Source organism: Saimiri boliviensis, chromosome 11 (assembly GCF_048565385.1).
Source record: "Saimiri boliviensis isolate mSaiBol1 chromosome 11, mSaiBol1.pri, whole genome shotgun sequence".
Lineage (NCBI taxonomy): Eukaryota > Metazoa > Chordata > Mammalia > Primates > Cebidae > Saimiri > Saimiri boliviensis.
Genome location: NC_133459.1, coordinates 8,804,413 through 8,826,723, shown reverse-complemented (window position 1 = coordinate 8,826,723; position 22,311 = coordinate 8,804,413). Strand labels below are relative to the sequence as shown.

Here is a 22,311-nt window from a genome sequence, read left to right as displayed (position 1 = left end):
TCTTGCATAGGGAAGGGGAAGAAATACAGCAGAGTGGAGGAGGATGGAACAGAAAAGGTGTAAAAAGAAAGGCTGTGCGAAGAGTCGCGTAGGAGAGCTTCGGAGCTGGGGTTAGTGTCACACTGCGTAACTGGTGGTTTAAACTGCTGAAAATGAGACCACACTTAAAAGATACAGGTCCCTTTAAAAATAAGGCGGACGTTAAAATCAATTTGCATTTTACCTAAAATGGGCTGCTTCTCCCTGTACTCTCTCCAAATAGAGCCAAACTTTCTGTAGAAGCATTTTAATCATGGGCCCCCTTACGCCGAAAAATGCACTCACTACCAGTACACACGACCTTCTCAGTTTAATGGACGCATGGAGGCCCATCCCTGGGCTCTGTGGGCTCGGTTCATCCCAGGTTAGGCCTCAAACTCAGAGGTAGCAATGTTCCCAACTCAACAACGCAGGAAGACCACGCCTCTAAACGTTCTGCAACCTCGTCCACTTCAGAATTTTCCGGGGTTCTGGGTAAACTAGTCTCACCAAGGATTCTGCCCCCGTCTAGTTTCTCCTGTTTTTAAACACAGGCCGGTGTGTGGGAGAGGCCATTATTTTTACGTGATCAGTGTGCTCCTGGAGCAGATAGGGACACGCAGCGTGGCTTTACCGCAGCGCCAGCTCCATCCTTACCCGGCTCCTCCTCCAGGACACCGCCTCCTCCCCGCGCCCGCCCCGCCTTCCCTGCCCACCCCCGGCCCGCTCCTCCCCTTCGCTCTCAGCGCGGACTCCGCCACTCTCCGCGCCCTGTTCCATCCGCCCACCTCATGGCCCAGCCCCTATGACTCTTGTCAAACCTCCTTCCAGAAGAGCCCAATGAGCGCTCACACGCGCCGCACTGGCCCCGCCCCGCAACGTGCAGCCCCACCCACAGACTGAGTTAACCAATGCGCAGCTCCGGGCCCCGCCCCGCCCGCAGGCCCCGCCCCGGCGCCCGGCCCCCCAGCGCCCCCCTCCCTCCCGGGCGTTGCCGCCGCCGCGCCTCAGCAGCCCGCGCGGAGCCAGATGCCGCCCCCTCCGCCGGTCCCTCCCCCGGCGGCCTGGCGCCTCCCTCCTTCCCTCCCCACCGCGGTGACTCTCGGAGCGGGAGGCGGAGGCTGAGGCGGCCGCTCCCGCTGCTGCTGCTGCTGCTGCTGCCGCCGCCGCCGCCGCCGCCGCCGCCGCCGCCGCGGCTGCTCGGGCTGAGCACGCCCCAGAATAGGCCGCCGCTCGCTGCTCCCCAGACCCGCTGCCCCCGCCGGCCCGGCCGGGTCGGGCGGCCCAGGTAAGCGCCGAGGCCGGGCCGCGTCTGCAGCGCCCGGGCGCGCGCCGCGCCGGGGCTCGGGGGAGCGGCCAGCCCTTTGTCTACCGGGGAGGGGCCGCGGAGGGCGCCCCCAATCCTGCTCGGACCCCAGCCCGCCCCGGTAGCGCGGCGCCCTGGTCTGGGCCTGGCCGCCTCCCGCCGCAGGGCACCTCCTGCCTCCCTCACCTTCGCCCCGAGGTCGCTTCCACAGGTGTCCGCGCCGCCCACCCTGTTGCTCACCTCGCCGCGGCGGGTGGCTGTCATCGCCGGTCCGCCCTCCCCGCCCCCGGGCCCCTGTTTCTTCCCTCACCTGCGCCCACTCCCAGACTCTCACTCTCCGTGTTTCCCCGAACTAAACGCTGGGCCGCCCTTCCTCCTTCTCTAGTTCGATTGAACTGTGGTCTCCCAATTCCACCTCTCCCCGGTGAGCCTTCCTGGAAGGTACCCGGTGGGGCACTTGTCTCACCTGGATGGCGGGCGCGTATGCACGAACCTGCAAAATTAACCACCTGGAGCCCCAAACTGCACCTCTCACCTCCTTTTCATCACCCCACCCCAACCACCTTCCTTTTTTGGAATCTGGTAACCGAAACACCCAGGTCTGGACACCCAGCCTCTGCTAGGCCCTCCATCCCTCCCTCTGCCTTGTGAGCTGAACTTGTCTGAGCAGCGCCTGTCGTCAGGATAGCCCCTGGGAAGGCGGAGGGGGCCGTGTTGGCAGCAAATCAAGAGTTTTATGAATAATGAGACGTGTGGCTTGCAGCACCTCCTATCTGAGGATCTCAGTATGCTCCAGCTGTTAATTATTTTGTCTCCTGTCACTCACAGAACTGAGAGAAACATGTTTGGCCAACTGCTGAGTAAATTGAGGCACAGGGTGTGTGCGTAAGGAACCTGGAGGCAAGTCAGGGTTTGCCTTGAGGTTTTGTTTTCAGGAGCCTTGGCTTTTAGCTCCCTGCTACAACCACTGGGCTCCAGTTCCTGGCGTGTGTCCCCAAGTGATAACTGATCTCTTGTGCCATTAAACTGTCCGGAGATACCAGCAGCTTCCTCAGATTTAAAGTAGGACTTTGGATCATAAATAAAGGTGCCGGCTGTTAAATGCCAATGTGTCATTCATGGTTTGCTGGTGGAGTTCATGGTCCTCCCTTGTAAATGCAAATCACCTCTATGGGATGGAGATTCATTCATTCAGTAGTGAGCATTTACTATGTGCCAGGCACCATTCCAAGTACTGGGGCTTTAGTGGTGAAGACAGGCACGGTTTGTGCCCTCCTTAGAGATGACATTTTAAAGAGGAGGGAAGTCACACAATAAGTGAGTAAACAAACAAGCAGACAAAATAATTTCGGTAGTGGTAAGTGCTGTGAAGTTATAGAGGAGACAGATTACATAATAAGAATCTGTGGATCAGGCCAGGCACAGTGGCTCATGCCTGTAATCCCAGCACTTTGGGAGGCCTGGCCAACATGTGGAAACCCCGTCTCTACTAAAAATGCAAAAATTAGCCAGGCGTGATGACACCTGTCTGTAGTCCCAGCTGCTTGGGAGACTGAGGCAGGAGAATTGCCTGAACCTGGGGCGCAGAGTTGCAGTGAACCGAGATCACACCACTACACTCCAGCCTGGATGACAGAGCAACACTCCGTCTTGGGGGGGAAAAAAAAGAACCTATGGATCAAAACAGTGATTTTGTAGGTCATAATAAAGAGTTTGGATTTTACTCCAAGAACAGTTAGAGGCCATTGAAGGGTTTTAAGCAGAGAGAGGATAAAGTCTGATTTGTTCTGAAAGATTGTTCTGGCTGCTGTGTAGCGACTGGACTGTAAGGAGCAAAGGTAGAGGCAGGGATACCAATTATGAGACAGACGGTTGCAGCTGCCTGGCGGGAGATGATGGTGGCTTGAGGGATCGGGGCAGTGGCCATGGAAATGGAGCGGTGGAGTCAGTCTGTTCCCTCTGGGAGAGCGGCACAGTAAAACTTTGGAGACTGAGATTTAGATGTCCCGTAACAGCATGCTCATAGAACAGGTCCCCTCCTCCTTGATTGGAGAGGGTTTGTGGCTTTAAAAACCAGTTAGAGATGGAGGAGGGCAGAGTATACTGGGCTTCATTCCCACATCCGGTTGTGTTATTTAAATGTGTTACTGCCTCTGTTGGAAGATGTTGCACCAAGAAATTAGTCCTGTTCTCATGATAGGTGGGAGAATGACTCAGTGACCACAAACTTGAGAATAAGGCCGGGTGCAGTGGCTCACAGGTGTAAGTAATCCCAGCATTTTGGGAGGCCAAGGCTGGCAGATCACCTGAGATCAGGAGTTGGAGACCAGCCAGGCCAACATGGTGAAAACCCATCTTGACTAAAAATACAAAAATTAGCCGGGCCTGATGGTGGGTGACTGTAATCCCAGCTACTTGGGAGGCTGAGGCGGGAGAATCACTTGAACCCGGGAGGTGGATATTGCAGTGAGCTGAGATTGTGCTGCTGTACTCCAGCCTGGGTGACAAAGGAAGACTCCATCTCAACAACAACAAAAACAACAACAAACAGAATAAAACTTCATCTCCATGCTGCTCCAAATCTGTGCTGTCAGAACATGTCAGAACGAGAGGGCCTTGGGAGTTACATAGGCCAGCCCCTTCTTTTATGGTTAAGCAGCTGTGGCGCCTAGAAGCTGGCTCTTTTGATGTCTTATAGTAGTTTATGCATTTTCTTTTGATGCCTGTGAGTTTCTACCCTGTTTCAGCTCCATGTGTACACGTGTGACTCTAAGCTTTCTGAGACCAGATCTCTACTGGGTTTGTCTTTGCATTGACCACGGTGTCTAGATCAGTGCCCTGCACAACATCTAAACTCTTCAAATACTGGTTAACTTGCCTGGTATCTCAGGGCACCAGAAGTCCTGCCCTGCCCCTGCCTTTTCATCAGACAGTGTGTCTTGTAGACTCCTCATCCAGAATGAACATAGTGTAAACCCAGCAGTCTCTTGTTCACAGTGCTCACAGGACAGGGCAGTCCTTCCTTGATGGGTCTGCTTTCTCTCCATCCCTGCCTACTGGGAACAGCTGCTGCAGGTGCTGACCAAGTAGTTATTTGACACTCAGCAAATATGAAGTGTAGCTCTTAATTAGACCATGGACTTTGTACCAAGACTATCAGGTTTGGATCTTGGTTCTGCCATCAGGAGCTGCATGATCTTCAGCAGGTAACTTAATCTCTCTGTGTCTCAGTTTCCCCATATGTGCAATAGTAATATTTTTCTCATGGAGTTGTTGGATTAAATTAAGTAATATCTAGTAGATACTCAGAAGAGCACCTGGCACTTAGTATATGATAAATTGAAGTATTAACTATTATTTTGCCTTTGCTTATCCGCTTTTTTTTTTTTTTTTTTTTTTTTGAGACGGAGTCTCACTTTGTTGCTCATGCTCAAGTTCACTGGCGTGATCTTGACTCACTGCAACCTCTGCCTCCCAGGATCAAGCAATTCTCCTGCCTCAGCTTCCTGAGTAACTGGGATTACAGGCGTGCACCACCATGCCTGGAAAATTTTTGTGTTTTTAGTAGAGACGGGGCTTCACAATGTTGGTCAGGCTGGTCTCAAACTCCTGACATCATGATCTGCCTGCCTCAGCCTCCAAAGTGTTGGGATTACAGGCATGAGCCACCATGCCCAGCCTGTTTATCTGATTCTTACCTCCCACCAGCATTTAAGCTCTTTGAGAGCAGAGATTTTTGTCTTTTTGTCTACTCTTAAAATCTGGTACCTAAATTTTGTAGTACTCTGAAAATACTTGAATGACTTATTAAGTGTCTGTGTGCTAGGCACTGTTGCAGGTGCTGTAGACATAGCCAAGAACAAGATCAAAATGCATGCTCTAATGAAGTTTATCTTCTAGTGGGAGAGACAGATAGTAAACAAATAAATGAGTCAACAAAAGAATGTAGGGTGAGATATGGGGGAAAATAAAACAGAAGATGGAAAGTGGCTGGGATGAGGGTTAGGGTCATAGCTTTAGCTAGCTCTGAGAAGGTGGCTTTTGGGAGACCTGCATGGTGATCCAGAGGGACAGCTTGTGGACAGAGAGGACTGCAAGAACAATCAGCGCAGAGGGGCTGGAGTGTGGTTAGTGATGAGTCGGCAGGGGCCAAATTTGTGGCACGGTAAGGAGTTTAGATTTTACTCTTGAATTCTGAACAGTGGGAGGTCACTGCATGGGAACTTTTCCTGGGGGTCTAGGAGAATATTTGAGTCCACACTAAAAGACAGAGCAGGATGTTAGAAAGAGCATTTGGAATAGGCTCTTTGTCCTGGGAAGCTTTTGGAGGCCAGCTAAAGTATTGAGTTTCTTCCCATCAAGTTCCTTATTTCTCTGGCCTGGTCCCCTGAAGGTGTGGGAAGCATCAGCTAGGTTGATAATGGTCCTGGTATGTGTGTCTGTGTGTCCTGCATTTTATTGAGCTTCCTTTTTTCTGAGTCCCTAAGTCATCAGCAAACATTTCTTTATTTTATTTTATGATTATTATTATTTTTTTTTTTTTGAGACAGAGTTTCGCTCTTGATACCCAGGCTGGAGTGCAATGGCGCGATCTCGGCTCACCGCAACCTCCACCTCCCGAGTTCAAGCAATTCTCCTGCCTCAGCCTCCTGAGTAGCTGGGATTACAGGCACGCGCCACCATGCCCAGCTAATTTTTGTATTTTTAGTAGAGACGGGGTTTCACCATGTTGACCAGGATGGTCTCGATCTCTTGACCTCGTGATCCACCCGTCTCAGCCTCCCAAAGTGCTGGGATTACAGGCTTGAGCCACTGCGCCCGGCCGATTTTATTTTATTTTTTTGAGACGGAGTTTCACTCTTGTTACCCACGCTGTAGTGCAATGGCGCGATCTCGGCTCACCACAACCTCCGCCTCCTGGGTTCAGGCAATTCTCCTGTCTCAGCCTCCTGAGTAGCTGGGATTACAGGCACGCACCACCATGCCCAGCTAATTTTTTGTATTTTTAGTAGAGATGCGGTTTCACCATGTTGACCAGGATGGTCTTGATCTCTTGACCTTGTGATCCACCCACCTCGGCTTCCCAAAGTGCTGGGATTACAGGCTTGAGCCACCGCGCCCGGCCTAGCAAACATTTCTTGAGTTGAATGAATGAGTGTTGCCGGTGCGTAGCAGCCTGTTGTCTACAGTGGAATGTCTGTGTTCTCCGCTCCTCTCTGTGTGAGTTAAAGCTTCTTATCTTGGCAGTGACTCTTAAGTAGCCTTGGAGTTTTGCAGCCATTCTTCATCTATGCATCAGAGGCACACACACACATATATGTCATAGTTTCTTTGTTTGGAGTATACCAAGATTGACTGGACAGCTTTCCTACCCCCACCCCATCCTGCTATCACCAGGCCCTCTCTAGAGGGTTGGGCCACACTGGCACTTCTGACCATCTCCCGTTTGATTGCATGATCTGGAACACAGTGGTACCTAGAAAGCATAGGCTTTCTTTGGTCTGGGCTGAGTGGAGTTGGGAAACTCAGCAAAGCACTGAGTGAAATGGCATGTCAAACCCAGGGGATCCACTCACCAGGAATCCAGATGGGCCTCTTTAGACTGGGTTCCATTGGCCAGCTTTTCATCAGTTTGGTCCTCCCATCATCAGTTATTGTCCACAGTGCCACTTGCTCTGCTAACCTTGAGAGGCCAACACAAGTTAGGGGGATTCAAATAGGACGCTTGTGTTGCAGGTCACTTTCAGAGTCCTGGGGCATTTTATTGGCAGAATCTGAAATGCCTGCTAGTCATATGTCATGTGTGGCCTTGTAAAAACTAAACACAGCATGGGTGCAAGCTTTTTCTCATGTAGCTGAGAAAGGGAATGATAGTGGCATTTTACATACACTGTCTCATTTAATTCTCACGGTTTCTGAGATGTGTACCATTATCACCATTTTGCATGTTCAGAGACTGAGGCCTAGAAACGTTAAGTAACGTGTTTGAGGTCTAGCTAGTTGGGAACAGAATCGGATTCAAACCAGGCAGTATGATTCCCAAGCAGAGCTCTGAGCACCATGTCATATATTGATTCTCAGCAGAAACCATAGAAAAGAAACAAAAGTCTCCCTTAAGACCAAGGTAGGTGATAACTTGCTGGCTGCTCCAAAGGGTTTGAATCCTAGGCCCTTTCCCTGTCTTATCTGACCGTGGGCAAGCTAATTAACCTCCCTTTGCCTTACTTACCTTGACTGTAAATGGGGATAATGATACTTGAACCTTCGTAGTTCCCAGGGGCCATGATGGTGTTTGAGCCAAAGTGCTTTTGAACTTCTTTTATGAAAGGGAACTGAGCACCAACTGCTGTTATACTCAGTTATTAAAGACCTATTACGCTCTGGTCCTCCATGAAGGCTTGTTTAAAAGGGAAAGACAACAGCCCCCAGAGGGAAGGATGTCCTTCTGTTGGGGAATAACTGGACAAAAACATTGTTTCTCTGCTGTGGAAGTTTCTTAAGGATGAAGGGTCATACCTATGGCTCCATTTTTCATGGTTGTGTTGTAGTGTATAAGCTGCTGTAAACAGTGTGTGTCCTATGCATCATAACATAATTGAGGACCCTCAATGGCAGGGTCAAGAGGGGGTTAAAGGACTTGGTTTCTAATCTTGGTTCTGATGTTTTTTATAAGCCAGGAGCACAGAGACACCAAGAAGTGGTGATTGTCTTCCATTATTCCTCCCTCCTTCTAATGACTCATTGATTCAGTTAATAAATATTTATTGAAGCTCTATTACAATCTGGGCACATCATAGGTATTAGGATACCGTGGTAAGCAGGATAAAAATAGTTTTTTTCCCATAACAAGCTGATAGTCTAGGACCAAGAGGCTTGTTATATAGTTGGGGTTGTGTGAATGAAGAAAGAATGATTTGATGAGAGTACTTTGAACTCTTAAGAGGAGAGTCAGGATGTGATTTCCAGATGTACACACCGGTCCCACTGGTTACCTGCCCTGAGTGGACATTAAGGTTGGGGGCTGGGTTGGTTTTCCAGAAGGGCAATCAAAGAGTTAAACAATTAGAGCCCTTCTGTGTCATGTAACAAAAGCTGTACTTGGTATGGACATCTTGAGCAACAGTGCACGCTTCAGGAGCCATGGTTAGCAAAAATTCCCTTCCCACTTAAAGTCTTAACCCTTTGACTGTTACTTGAGTTCAAGTCCGAGAGAAATGATCACATTGAGGATTTCTTTTCAAAGTTTTTGCATGGGGCTGTGGATTTTGAAGTTCTGCCACTACCTCAGTGCGCTTCTTATGTAACAACCACTAGACCTCGTCTCTGCAGAGTTCTCTTCCTGCCGGATACATCTCTCTCTGCCAACTTTGGAAAGCAGGCATATGGTGGCAGGTGGGCTCTCCACAGTACTCACGGGGTTCCTGGAGGAACTGATGCACAGGGACACCTATGTCCTCCCGCCCCCATTTTGGGTCAATATATGCAGATTAGGGTGGGCGCAGGGTTCTTTCTTCTTCAAGCACCAGGCTTTCAGGTTTCTTCAAAGACCAAGGTCAGGGAGGTCTAGCAAGCAGTTCATGTGAAAGCACACAGTGTTCCTCTGTCCCTCCAGCCAGGGCTGGGTGGAGAGGGCAAAGGGTTGGCAGAGCAGCCATTCACATTCAGAGTGAGAGGAGGGTGCCAGGACAGCGTGGCATATCTTTGTGCGATGTTATTTTCACCAGCCTCCTGTATGTAGCACCCCTGGTGCTAATCAGCTGCCCCTTCAAGTTTAGGGGTGGGGCAGCAGCATCCAGCATCTGATTAGGAGGGCAAGGCCTGCACAGCAAGGAGGCCAGGTCACTCCGTGCACCTGGACATCTTCAAGTGTGGTTGAAGCCCACAGTGACGCTGTTTCAGCTGGAAGATTGTGACCCATTTTCATATCCTCTCCCATGTGGAGAGCTGGGGAGGAGGCTTTGAGAGCCAGCTCCAATTAAGGCTTTTTTTTGAGCCCAAGTAGCACCTAAATGTCCAACCCACATGTTTTCTGCTGCTGGAATCCTGTGGTCAATGTCCCTGACCTGAACTGACTAACCACCCCAGGGCAGATGAAGTTACTATCCCTGAAGTCCTAGATTCTGCCAGTAAGGATTCCTGCGAAGATCAGGGTTCCTTGTGGACTGAACACCTCACGGAATGTGGGCCCCACCCCTGTTCTTCCTGATCAATCACCAGGCAAACCTTGGACAAGTTTCCAAGGAGATACTTTAGCTTTGACCTCCCTATCCAGACTGAGGCCTCACAGCTGCCTGCCTCAGGCAGTCCTAGCTTCCCAGAGACCCATCCTGACCCTGATTCGCACCCTTGGCAAATATCTTTTTGCAGGAATAAGATATTTCTGACCAACTGGGTTTCTTTTATTCTCTCCAGGTAGAGAACATTTTAATGATTCTCCCTTTGTAATTTACATTTCTTTTGTATGTTGGGGAGGAGCCTGGGTTGTGATTTAAATACGTGAATCTGTTAGTACTGCTAGCACTTAAGCTGGTGGGGTGGTGGGTCTGAGCCCCTGAATAATCCCATTTTATTTACCAGGAAGGGAGCAAAAGCTGGTAACTGCCAAGGTCAGCTCTGGCCAGGCTCTGTGAGCCTGTTCCTGAGCATGTGCTCACACTTGGCTTCTGGACGGAAGCAGAGGGTCCTTCTCCCTCTGTGTGTGTCACTGCTGTTGGCACTGCCCACAGCCTCCAGGGGCACATGGCCTTCCTCTGGCCGATCGCTGGAGTTGCAGGAATATGAGGTGCTGATGATTTTTTGGGAGACATGGTGGGGCTTACGGGCAAGCAAGCTGACCCCCAGTTCTGCTTTCCTGCACAGAGCAGTCTTCCAGAGCTCATGGTGGGATGTAAAGAGCTCAGGCGGCTGGAGCAGCATGGAGTCCTTTCTCCTTCCTCCCTCCTGAGGTGCTGCTGCCGCTGCCACCAAGGGGTCACGTGTGCCCGTCTGCCTTTCATTTGCCTTGGGTGCCGGCTGCCCACTCTCACTTCCTAATCTTCTCTGACGAGGAGTGGCCTGTTAGGTCCATGAGTGGTGACAGTGGAGATTGAAGTACTCAATGTCAGGCACCGCACTGCATTGGCAGGACCACTCAGACAAAGGATGTTCTTTCATTCTGATCTGACTCCATTCCATTTCATTTAAAAACATCATTTGCCCAGGCTGGAGTGCAGTGGCACGATCACAGCTCACTGCAGCCTTGACCTCCCAGGTTCAAGTGATCCTCCCACCTCAGCCTCCCAAGTAGTTGGGACCACAGGCACATGCCATCATACCGCACTTTAAAACAGTTTTTTAAATTTTTTTTGGTAGAGACAGGATTTCTCTATGTTGACCAGGCTGGTCTTTTTTTTTTTTTTTTTTTTTTTTTTTTGAGACGGAGTGTTTCACTCTTGTTGCCCAGGCTGGAGTGCAATGGCGCGATCTCGGCTCACCGCAGCCTCCGCCTCCTGGGTTCAGGCAGTTCTCCTGCCTCAGCCTCCTGAGTAGCTGGGATTACAGGCACGCGCCACCATACCCAGCTAATTTTTTTGGATTTTTAGTAGAGATGGGGTTTCACCATGTTTACCAAGATGGTCTCGATCTGTTGACCTCGTGATCCACCCGCCTCGGCCTCCCAAAGTGCTGGGATTACAGGCTTGAGCCACCGCGCCCGGCCCGAGACAGAGTCTTATTCTGTCGCCAGGTCCCAGGCTGGAGTGCAGTGGTGCCATCTCGGCTCACTGCAACCTCCGCCTCCCAGGTTCAAGCAATTCTTCTGCCTCAGTCTCCTGAGTAGTGGCATGGGAGTACAGGTGAGTGCCACCTGTAGTAGCTGGGACTACAGGTGCGTGCCACCACGCCCAGCTAATTTTTTTTTTTTTTTTTTTAGACAGAGTTTCGCTCTTGTTACCCAGGCTGGAGTGCAATGGCGCGATCTTGGCTCACCGCAACCTCCGCCTCCTGGGTTCAGGCAATTCTCCTGCCTCAGCCTCCTGAGTAGCTGGGATTATAGGCACGTGCCACCATGCCCAGCTAATTTTTTTGTATTTTTAGTAGAGACGGGGTTTCACCATGTTGGCCAGAGTGGTCTTGATCTCTTGACCTCGTGATCTGCCCGCCTTGGCCTCCCAAAGTGCTGGGATTACAGACGTGAGCCACCGTGCCTGGCCTTTTTTTTGAGATGGAGTCTCACTCTGTCTCCTGGGCTGGAGTGCAGTAGCATGATCATGGCTTACCGCAACTTCCACCTTCCAGGTTCAAGCGATGCTCCTGCTTCAGTCTCCTGAGTAGCTGGGACTATAGGCGTGCACCACCATGCCTAATTTTTTTTTTTTTTTTTTTTTTTTTTTTGTATTTTTAGTAGAGATGGGGTTTCACTATGTTGGGCAGTCTGGTCTCGAACTCCTGACCTTGAGTAATCCACCTGCCTTGGCCTCCCAAAGTGCTGGGATTACAAGTGTGAGCCACTGCACCCAGCCAAGTCTTTTATATTTTAACCAGAGACAGTCTACACTTATATAAGCACATTGGTACATATGTGTGACTGCATACATGTGCGACTGTACACATATATGTATTTATATTTCGACAGTGTAATGAATACACAGCGTTCTTCACTGTCTTTCTTTTAGTTTTTTTATTGTTGTTGTTGTCGTTTTTTGAGACTGAGTCTTGCTTTGTTGCCCACGCTGGAGTGTAGTGTTGCAATCCTGGCTCACTACAACCTCTACCTCCTGGGTTCTAGTGATTCTCCTGCCTCAGACTCCCAAGTAGCTGGGACTACAGGTGCCCACCACCATGCCTAGCTAATTTTTGTATTTTTGGTAGAGATGGGGTTTCACCATGTTGGCCAGGTCAGTCTCCAACTTCTGACCTCAAGTTGTCCACCCACCTCAGCCTCCCAAAGTACTGGGATTACAGGCGTGAGCCAGCACACCTGGCAAATTTTTTTCTTTTTTTCTTTTTTTTTTTTTTGAGACGGAGTTTCGCTCTTGTTACCCAGGCTGGAGTGCAATGGCACGATCTCGGCTCACCGCAACCTCCGCCTCCTGGGTTCAGGCAATTCTCCTGCCTCAGCCTCCTGAGTAGCTGGGATTACAGGCACGCACCACCATGCCCAGCTAATTTTTTGTATTTTTAGTAGAGACGGGGTTTCACCATGTTGACCAGGATGGTCTCGATCTCTTGACCTTGTGATCCACCCGCCTCGGCCTCCCAAAGTGCTGGGATTACAGGCTTGAGCCACCGCGCCCGGCCTTTCTTTTTTTTTTGAGGTAGGATCTCACTCTGTTGCCCATGCTGGAGTGCAGTGGAGTGATCATGGTTCACTGCAGCCTCAGCCTCCCAACTAGCTGGGACCACAGGTGTGTGCTACCATACTAGGCTAATTTTTAAATTTTTTTTGTGGAGACAGGTTCTCCCTAAATTGTCTAGGCTGGTATCAAAACTCCTGGACTCAAGCAATCCTCCTGCCTCAGATTCCCAAAGTGTTGGGATTATAGGCATGAGCCACTGCCCGGCTGCTCTGTCCTTTTTTAACTTAACAAAAAATACTGGACTCATTCCATACCATCATCATAATCATCATTGTCATCATTATGGTTAATACCTCTTTTTTTTTTTTTCTTGAGATGGATTCTCACTGTTGTCACCCAGGCTGGAGTGTAGTGGCACAATCTCAGCTCACTGCAACCTCTGCCTCCTGAGTTCAAGTGATTCTCCTGTCTCAGCCTCCACAGTAGCTGGGATTACAGGCACCTGCCACCACACCCAGCTAATTTTTGTATTTTTTTTTTTTGAGACGGAGTTTCGCCCTTGTTGCCCAGGCTGGAGTGCAATGGCGCGATCTCGGCTCACTGCAACCTCCACCTCCTGGGTTTAAACAATTCTCCCTCAGCCTCCTGAGTAGCTGGGATTACAGGTACCTGCCACCATGCCCAGCTAATTTTTGCATTTTAGTAGAGATAAGGTTTCGCTATATTGGCCAGGCTGTTCTCGAACTCCAGACCTTAAGCGATCTGCCCTCCTTGGCCTCCCAAAGTGCTGGAATTACAGAAGTAAGCCACCATGCCTGACCTAGTTTTGTTTTCTTTTTTAAGAGATGGGGTTTTGCTATGTTGCCCAGGCTGGTCTTGAACTCCTGGACTCAAGCAATCATCCTGCGTTGGCCTCCAAAAGTGCTACAATTACACGTAGGTGACAGAGCAAGACTCCATCTCAAAAACAAAACAAAACAGGCTGGGTGTGGTGGCTCACACCTTTGATCCCAGCACTTTGGGAGGCCGAAGTGGGCAGATCACCTGAGGATAACAGCCTGACCAACATGGAGAAAGCTTGTCTTTACTAAAAATACAAAAAATTAGCTGGGCGTGGTGGTGCATGCTTATAATCCCAGCTGCTTGGGAGGCTGAGGCAGGAGAATCCCTTGAACCTGGGAGGCAGAGGTTGTGGTGAGCCGAGATCATGCCATTGCCCTCCAGTCTGGGCAACAGAGTGAACTGTATCTGAAAACAACAACAACAAAAAATCCCAACAAAACAAAAAAAATTAGCCAGGCATGGTGGTATGCACCTGTGATCCTAGCTAATCAGTAGGCTGAAGCAGGAGAATCACTTGAACCCAGAAGGTGGAGATTCCAGTAAGCCAAGATCACACCACTGCACTACAGCCTGGGTGACAGAGTGAGACTCTGTCTCAAACAAACAAAAAACAAAGCTAGCCTGGGCAACCATGGTGAAACCCCATTTCTACAAAACCTATAAAAATTAGCTGGGCTTCGTGGTACATGTCTGTAGTCCTAGCTACTTGGGAGGCAGAGGTGGGAGGATCGATTAAGCCTGCTAGGTGGAAGTGCAGGGAGCTGAGATTGCAGCCGGGGTGACAGAATGAGACCCTGACTCCAAAAAGAAAAAGAATAGCCAGGTGTGGTTATGCATACTTGTAGTCCGAGCTACTCAGGAGGCTGAGGTGGGAGGATCAATTGAGCCCTGGATGTTGAGGCTGCAGTGAGCTGTGATCACACCACTGCACTCCACCCTGTGTGACAGAGGGAGATCCTGTTTCAAAAACCAAAACCAAACAAAACAAAATTCCTTGGGGTGATAATGACATTGTAGTTATGTAGGAGAATGGCCTTAAGAAATCTGTGCTGAGGTATTAGTGAAGTATCATGATATCTGCAATTGACTTTCAGATGGTTCAGGAAAAGCAGCAGTGTGCCTCCCCCAACACATACCCACAGCACAGAGGCATAAGACATATATAGCAAAATGTGAACAGTGGGACTCCAGGGGCAAGGTATGTGGATGTTCTTGTACTATTATTTTAGCTCTTCTGTGGCTTTGGAATTTTTCAAAAGAAAAAGGTGAGGAGAAAAAAAAAAAAAAACTTTGTTTCATCTGGAATTGAATTTGGTTGCAGGCCCTTTGCTTGCCCTGGCCCTCCTGGGTTATTGTCCTGGATTTTTGGTTTCTTTTTCCTTTTACAGCATGTATAATAGTCAGTTTCCCTGTCTCTTAGGAACAGGGATGAGTTATTCTTTGGGGTGAGTTATTCTTTTTTTGGACTGGGAAGTTTTTATGATTAAGTATCTTTCTGACAGACTTCAATGACTTTTCTAGAAGCAGGTAAAACCTAGCATGCTTATCCTGTGCATTGATGCCTTTTTGTTTCTGCTTTTTAACGTTGCATTATGTGCTCCAAGTAAATTTGTGAGGAAGTTTTGTTCCCTGGGACTTAAACAAAATCTTAATCCTCAGAAATCATCTTTATCATCAAATTCTAATGTGTCATGTAATTAAACCCTCTTTTTTTTTTTTTCCGAGATGGAGTTTTGCTCTTGTTACCCAGGCTGGAGTGCAATGGCGCGATCTTGGCTCACCGCAACCTTGGCCTCCTGGGTTCAGGCAATTCTCCTGCCTCAGCCTCCTGAGTATCTGGGATTACAGGCACGCACCATCATGCCCAGCTAATTTTTTGTATTTTTAGTAGAGATGGGGTTTCACTATGTTGACCAGGATGGTCTCGATCTCTTGACCTCGTGATCCACCCGCCTCGGCCTCCCAAAGTGCTGGGATTACAGGCTTGAGCCACCGCACCCGGCTCTTTTTTTTTTTTAAGATGGAGTTTCACCATGATGGCCAGGCTGGTCTTGAACTCCTGACCTCAGGTGATCCACCCACCTCAGCCTCCCAAAGTGCTAGGATTACAGGTGTGAGCCACCTCGCCCAGCCCAGTTAAACCCTCTTCCAGTGACCCTTAAGATAAGCTTTTTCCTCTCAATGGAGAGTTTTTGCAGGAGGGCAGCCCCTGCTTACATTCTTTAGATATGGGCTTGTAAAGACTCCTGGGTTGCATTTTGTGAAATGTAACAGTCTTGGGTGAGTCGTTGGCCTGGAAAAACAGGAGTCTTTGCCAAGGGAGCTCTTAGTAGACCAGTTTTGCCAGAAGCTTCTGCTCCCTTTCTGTGGTTTGCTGACTAACAGTTTCGTGGCTTTGGGAAAGGGATGTCATTACAAATGTGTGACGGTGGTTCGTCTCCTGAGCTAGTTTGCCAGGGTTCGCCCAGATCTGGGTGTTCAGACCTGCACCCATTGTGGTTGGCGACGGTTTATGGGAGACTTTACACTGGCCACCCTGTGGCCACTCTCCTGTGTTTGTCTGTGGTAGCTTTAACCTTGAACAAACCCTCCAGGGTTTGTGGGTGGATTCCTATTGTATCAGTTGCTGTATTTTCTCCTCTCCTGGGGCACGTGTGTCTTTTCCGATCTTCTTTCCCTTCAGCTCCAGCTTCCTTGCCTTCAGACTGGACAATGCCTTGTGACCCATCAGGAGTTTTTGTCCTGATACCATTTCCCCCAGTATGTTAATGGGATAAACGCATGGGAGATTCTGAAGGGGTCTTTGTTTAAAGCATTGTTGATTTTGATTATCAGCTTGTTAAACATTTGGAGAGGAAGGAAACTGAGTCCTCAACAGCCTCTTAGGGGGAGGTTTCCTCTTTCCTTGGATTATGTTTTGTTCCGAGGTAGCTGGAGGGGGAAGGATTAGGAAGGTCGCCTCCTGCTTAGTAGAGCAGAAGCAATCACCAAACAAGCAGGCGCTGTAGCTCACATGATGCATGGAGCCAGGAACCCTGGCCTCTGTAGAACAGATGGGTATGCTTGCGAGGTAAATAGACACACATATTTTAATGCAAATTAACACATACATTTATGCTGAGAGCCTCTTGGAAGGAGCCAATGGCCTTAAAACTTCTTTTCTTTCTCTTTTTTTTTTTTTTTTTTTTTGAGACAGGGTCTTGCTCTGTTGCCCAGGCTGGGGTGCAGTGGTATGATCGTAGCTCACTGCAACTTCAGACTCCTGGCCTCATGGGATCTTCCCACCTTAGCCTCCCAAGTAACTGGGCCTACAGGTGCATGCCACTACACCCAGCTAATCTTTTAAAAATTTTTTGTAGAGGTGAGGCACAGTGGCTCATGCCTGTAATCCTAGCACTTTGGAAGACTGAGGCAGGCAGATCACTTGAGGTCAGGAGTTTGAGACCAGCCTGGCCAAATGGCAAAAGACTGTCTCTACTGAAAATATAAAATAAAATTAGTCAGGCATGGTGGCATGTGCCTGTAGTCCCAACTACTCGGGAGGCTGAGGCAGGAGAACCGCTTGAGCCCGAGAGGTAGAGGTTCAGTGAGCTGAGATCATGCCACTGCACTCCAGCCTGGGCGACAGAGGGAGAGAGCAAGACCCCATCTCAAAAAAGAAAAAAAAAAAAAGAGATGGTGTCTTGCTATATTGCTCAGGCTGGTTTTGAAGTCCAGGCCTCAAGCAATTCTTCTACCTCAGTCTCCCAAAGTGCTGGGATTACAGAGGTTTGCCCAATGTGCCTAGCAAAACTTAGTTCCTGAGTTTGATTGGGAGGAGTTTCCCCCAGGAGACCCCACCTGGGGTCTCAACCAGGACCCACGGATGACCATTCCCAGAGCCGGGTGGTGAGGAGTGGGCTGCTTCCAGAGGTACAGTCCTGCAGGCCACCGATTGATTTAATGACCTAATCCTCACCATGGGAAGCTCGAGGCTTTCCCAGCTGTGGGATTCTGAGGGGATGTGATGAACTCAGTTTAGGAAGCTTGTTTATTTGAGCCAATTATAGAATGAGGGAAAGCTATGGAGAGCATGGGGCTAGGGGAGAAGAGCTGGAGACAGCAGTGACCATTGAGAAGGTCTGGGTGACCCTCAGGCCTCGGGCTATTTCCAGAGGGACAAGCCTCATCCTCAGAGGCCATGCCGAGGCCTGCCTCTGAGGATGAGACTTGTCCCTGTGGGAATGGGGTAGCATGAACATGTCAGTGTGGTTCAGAGTGAAGGGACTTTATGTACCTTGTGGAGAAATGTGAGCGGCCCCTCCTGATAAAGAGCACTGTGTCAGTTTTTCTCTTTTCTCCTTGAAGTACTTTAAAATTTCCCAATTTAATTATAATTTTAAGTTGTGACTTTGCAAAGAGCTGGCATAGTTCTTGACAGTGGGGTTGATGGAAGGAACTTCCTTAGGTCGAAATTTCCAATCTGATCTTGCTCTCTGGGGGTTACCCAAGCTCTGCAGAACCTCTGGGCCACACTCCAACCCTGGAATTACTAGGCCTGGAAGTGATCCCTTTGCCCTCTCCTCTAAGAAGACTGACAGAAATATAAATTAATTTGCTCTCTGGGGACTTCTTCAGCTTGCTGGGGACCTCTCTGTTGTCCCAGGAGAGAAAAAGTGTTCCTCTGCCACTAGTTTGCACAGAGGATGTTTTGAGGCCTTTGCTCAGGAAGCTTCCTGCCAGATGCACAGCCCATGGGGAAGGTCGGTCAGGCCTGGGAGACCTCATACCCAGGAGTGAGGGGGCCCTTGTACCCACTCAAGAGCTAGGATTCCAGCTCTTCCATCGGCTTATAAATAGAGAAGGCTCTGGATTCTGCATTAGTAACCCCTCTGGAACCTGCCAGAGGCTGAAGGTCATGAGTCAGACTGAATTAGAGGAAGATCTGTGACTGGATTTTGTAGGCGTGCTGGTTCCTGACTTCAGGTCTCAGACTCTGACTTGGCCAGTTTCCAGAGCTCCAGCTGTTCTCCGGGAAGAAAAAAGAATCTCTTTTAAAATTAAGCCGAAAGATGCCTTTCTTTCCTTCTGTCCTTTTTCCCCCGCTGCGTGAGAGAAAACCTCCACCAGCACGTCCCCTTGGTTAGAACTGTAGAGCCTGAGGACAGAGCCCAGAATCCTGAGTTTCTGGTGTAGCCAAGGAAACTTCCTCAGGCCCCGCATTCCCTTCCTGTTTGTATTGTTTTCAGCTGAACTGCAAGAGGCTGTCAGAGCAGGCCTGCCAGGTACTCTTGCATCTCTGTAAAAAAAGTGGGTTTCACTCAATTCAGGACTAGGGAAACAGCGAGGTCTGGGCCAGAATCATAAGGATAAATGTTTTAAACCAAAGATATTTTAAACAGAGGCCTCACGCCAATCCAGTGATAGGAACATGCAGGTTCCTCTGACTCCATGGTGCGTTAGGGTTATCTGAAGTGAGGACATTCGAAGGCTGGGGGCCACTTCCTTCATGTTTCCCATTCACTTCAGCACAGAGCCTAGGACTTAAAAGATTTTTTTGGCCGGGCACGGTGGCTCAAGCTTGTAATCCCAGCACTTTGGGAGGCCGAGGCGGGTGGATCACGAGGTCGAGAGATCGAGACCATCCTGGTCAACATGGTGAAACCCCGTCTCTACTAAAAATACAAAAAATTAGCTGGGCATGGTGGCGCGTGCCTGTAATCCCAGCTACTCAGGAGGCTGAGGCAGGAGAATTGCCTGAACCCAGGAGGCGGAGGTTGGATTTTTTTTCTATTTTTGAGACGGAGTTTCGCTCTTGTTGCCCAGGCTGGAGTGCAATGGCGCGATCTCGGCTCACCACAACCTCCGCCTCCTGGGTTTAAGCGATGCTTCTGCCTCAGCCTCCCAGGTAGCTGGGATTATAGGTGCCCACTACCAAGCCTGGCTAATTTTGTATTTTTAGTAGAGACAGGGTTTCTTCACGTTGGTCAGGTTGGTCTCGAACTCCCCACCTCAGGTGATCCACCCGCCTCGGCCTCCTAAAGTGCTAGGATTGCAGGTGTGAGCCACTGCGCCCAGCCAGGACTTGCAAGTTTTTCCAGGGTCCACAAAAATATTGGCGAGGTGGGAAAAAATGTATCACTCCCACTACTCTTGGGAGTTATGTGAAGATTACATTTAATAAGAGATGTGGGGCCAGGCGTGGTGGCTCATGCCTGTAATCCAAGCACTTTGGAGGCCAAGGCGGGCGGATCACCGAGGTCGGGAGTTCAAGACCAGCCTGACCAACATGGTGAAACCCCGTCTTAAAAAAAAAAAAAAAAAAAAGAGATGTGGGTCCATTTTAGTATGTCTCAGAATAAGGTTCTCTGAGGCCTATGAAGATCTTAAAACCACCCCTGTCTGTCCTCAGAGAGCTTCCAGTCTGGTGGTGAAAACATTTCTCAGATACCCAGGTACAGTGTTGGGGCAGTGATGCAGAAGGAGGAAATGCAGGCAGATGTGCAGACACAGGCCTTGAGGCAGCCCAGAGAAGGTGGTGTAGAGCAGGGAATAGTCTGTGAGGGAAGGAAGTTCTACGTGGAAAGCACAGCAAATGCAGAGGCCCAGATGTATGGAGGGAGCCTGGTGCAATTGGCAGCTCTGAGATGGCCACCAAGTGGGGCTTCTTACCCTCAGCACTCTGGGCGTTGGGCTGGATAATTCTTGGTGGTAGGCACTGATCCTGGCCCCTACCCAGTAGGATCCTGGTAGTTGTGACAATCAAAAATGTCTCCAGATGTTGCCATGTTTCTGCTTCGGGGCAGAATCGCCCCTGTTGAGAGCCATGGCTATAGAGGGAATGTGGTGGTAAGCTCGGATCTGACCGCCTGCCTCTGTGCGTGGGAGGGACAGGAGGAGCCCTTTCTTCTCGCTTTCTGTCCAGCATGCAGGTCCTGGGGAAGCTGTCTCCAGGCAGGTTTGTGCCTGTGCTGGAGCACTTTGGTGTGTGTGGCAGGCCTGCTGGTGGCCTGCAGGGCTTGCTCTGAACAGAAGCCCCTTCTAGATGCCTCCCTCGCAGCCTGGTTGCCGTGTCAGTACCTTTCCTGCGGTAGGTAGGTGCCTCAGCTGGATGCAGTGCTGCATTCTGGCCTTTGCCGGGCTGTGTTGAATCAGGTCAGGTAGATTTGATTTAAATTCTCCCACAATCTTCCCGAAGGGCCTTCATCAGAGGGCTCTGGACGTGGAACAGCGTGCGCAGTGCTGCTGTAAAGGGGGCAGGCGGGCTGCTCTGAGTTGGGAGTGTGCAGAGGGCAAACTGTTGAGAATTCCAGATCACTCCCACCAGCAGACCTGTAGCCGGAGAGGAAAGGGCCCTCCTGCATTTGGGCTTCATGGCTGCCCCCACTGGAGCAGGGGCTAATATGGGGTGGTCTGGGATGTGATGCAGATGGCACGGTGTGTAGATGGAGTGCCTCTCCCCAGTGCCTTACATTACCATTTCTTTCTTTTTTCGTTTTCTTTTTTTTTTTTTTGAGATGGAGTCTTGCTCTGTTGCCAGGCTGGAGTGCAGTGGCGCAATCTCGGCTCACTGCAACTTCTGCCTCCTGGGTTCAAGTGTTTCTTCCACCTTAGCCTCCTGAGTAGCTGAGACCACAGGTGCGTACCACCACGCCCAGCTAATTTTTGCATTTTTTTTTTAGTAGAGACGAGGTTTCACCGTGTTGGCCAGGATGGTCTTGATCTCTCTCTCTCTTTTTTTTTAATAAAAAAAAATATGGAACACTTCATGAATTTGTGTGTTATCCTTGCGCAGGGGCCATGCTAATCTTCTCTGTATCATTCCAATTTTAGTATATGTGCTGCCGAAGGGAGCACGGTCTTGATCTCTTGACCTCATGATCTGCCTGCCTCACCCTCCCAAAGTGCTGGGATTACAGGCGTGAGCCACTGCACCCAACCTTTTTTTTTTTTTTAAATTAAGATGGAATCTTGCTCTGCCACCCAGGCTGGATATAGTGGCTTGATCTCAGCTCACTGCAACCTCTGCCTCCTGGGCTCAAGCAATTCTGCCTCAGCCTCCTGAGTAGCTGAGACTACAGGCACCCACCACCACACCCAGCTAATTTATTGTATGTTTTTGTAGAGATGGGGTTTCACCATGTTGGCTAGGCTGGTATTGAACTCCTGACCTCAGGTGATGTGCCCACCTTGGCCTCCCAAAGTGCTAGGATTATAGGAGTGAGCCACACCATGCCTGGCCCCTCCTCCTGTCTTTTTTTTTTTTTTTTTTTTGAGACGGAGTTTCACTCTTGTTACACAGGCTGGAGTGCAATGGCGCGATCTCGGCTCACTGCAACCTCCGCCTCCTGGGTTCAGGCAATTCTCCTGCCTCTGCCTCCCTAGTAGCTGAGACTACAGGCGTGCGCCACCATGCCCAGCTAATTTTTGTATTCTTAGTAGAGACGGGGTTTCACCATGTTGACCAGGATGGTCTCGATCTCTTGACCTCGTGATCCACCCGCCTCGGCCTCCCAAAGTGCTGGGATTACAGGCGTGAGCCACTGCGCCCGGCCTTTTTTTTTTTTTTTTTTTTTTAAACAGACAGGGTCTTGGTCTTTCGCCCAGGTTGGAGTATAGTGGCATGATCTAGGCTCACTGCAGCCTTGACCTCCTGGGCTCAAGCACTTCTCTCACCTCAGTAGCTGGGACCACAGACTCAGAACACTATGCATAGCTTTTTATTTATTTATTTTAATTTTATAGAGATGAGGTCTCACCATGTTGCCCAGAGTGGTCTCAAACTCCAGGGCTCAAGTGATCCTCCTACTTCAGTCTCCCGAAGTGCTGAGATTACAGGTGTGTGCCATCATGCCTAGCTTTTTTTTTTTTTTTTTGAGACGGAGTTTC

At 49.6% G+C, this 22,311-nt stretch overlaps 1 protein-coding gene and 1 non-coding gene across 3 annotated transcripts in view; one reads left to right on the top strand and one right to left on the bottom strand.

Annotated features, from left to right (window-relative positions):
* Positions 1–1,010: 1,010 nt before the first annotated feature.
* The window catches only part of CTNNBIP1 (catenin beta interacting protein 1), a 64,282-nt gene continuing 42,981 nt past the window's right edge, over positions 1,011–22,311 (top strand). The window contains exon 1 of one of the 2 annotated variants that reach the window (XM_039474029.2): positions 1,011–1,306. The gene's annotated coding sequence lies outside the window, so the exon portion shown is untranslated. The remainder of the gene's footprint in view (positions 1,307–22,311) is intronic. The other variant, XM_039474028.2, reaches the window with a different exon arrangement.
* On the bottom strand, positions 21,173–21,279 carry LOC120366118 (U6 spliceosomal RNA). The gene has a single exon (XR_005580869.1). It is a non-coding gene; the product is annotated as a U6 spliceosomal RNA (small nuclear RNA).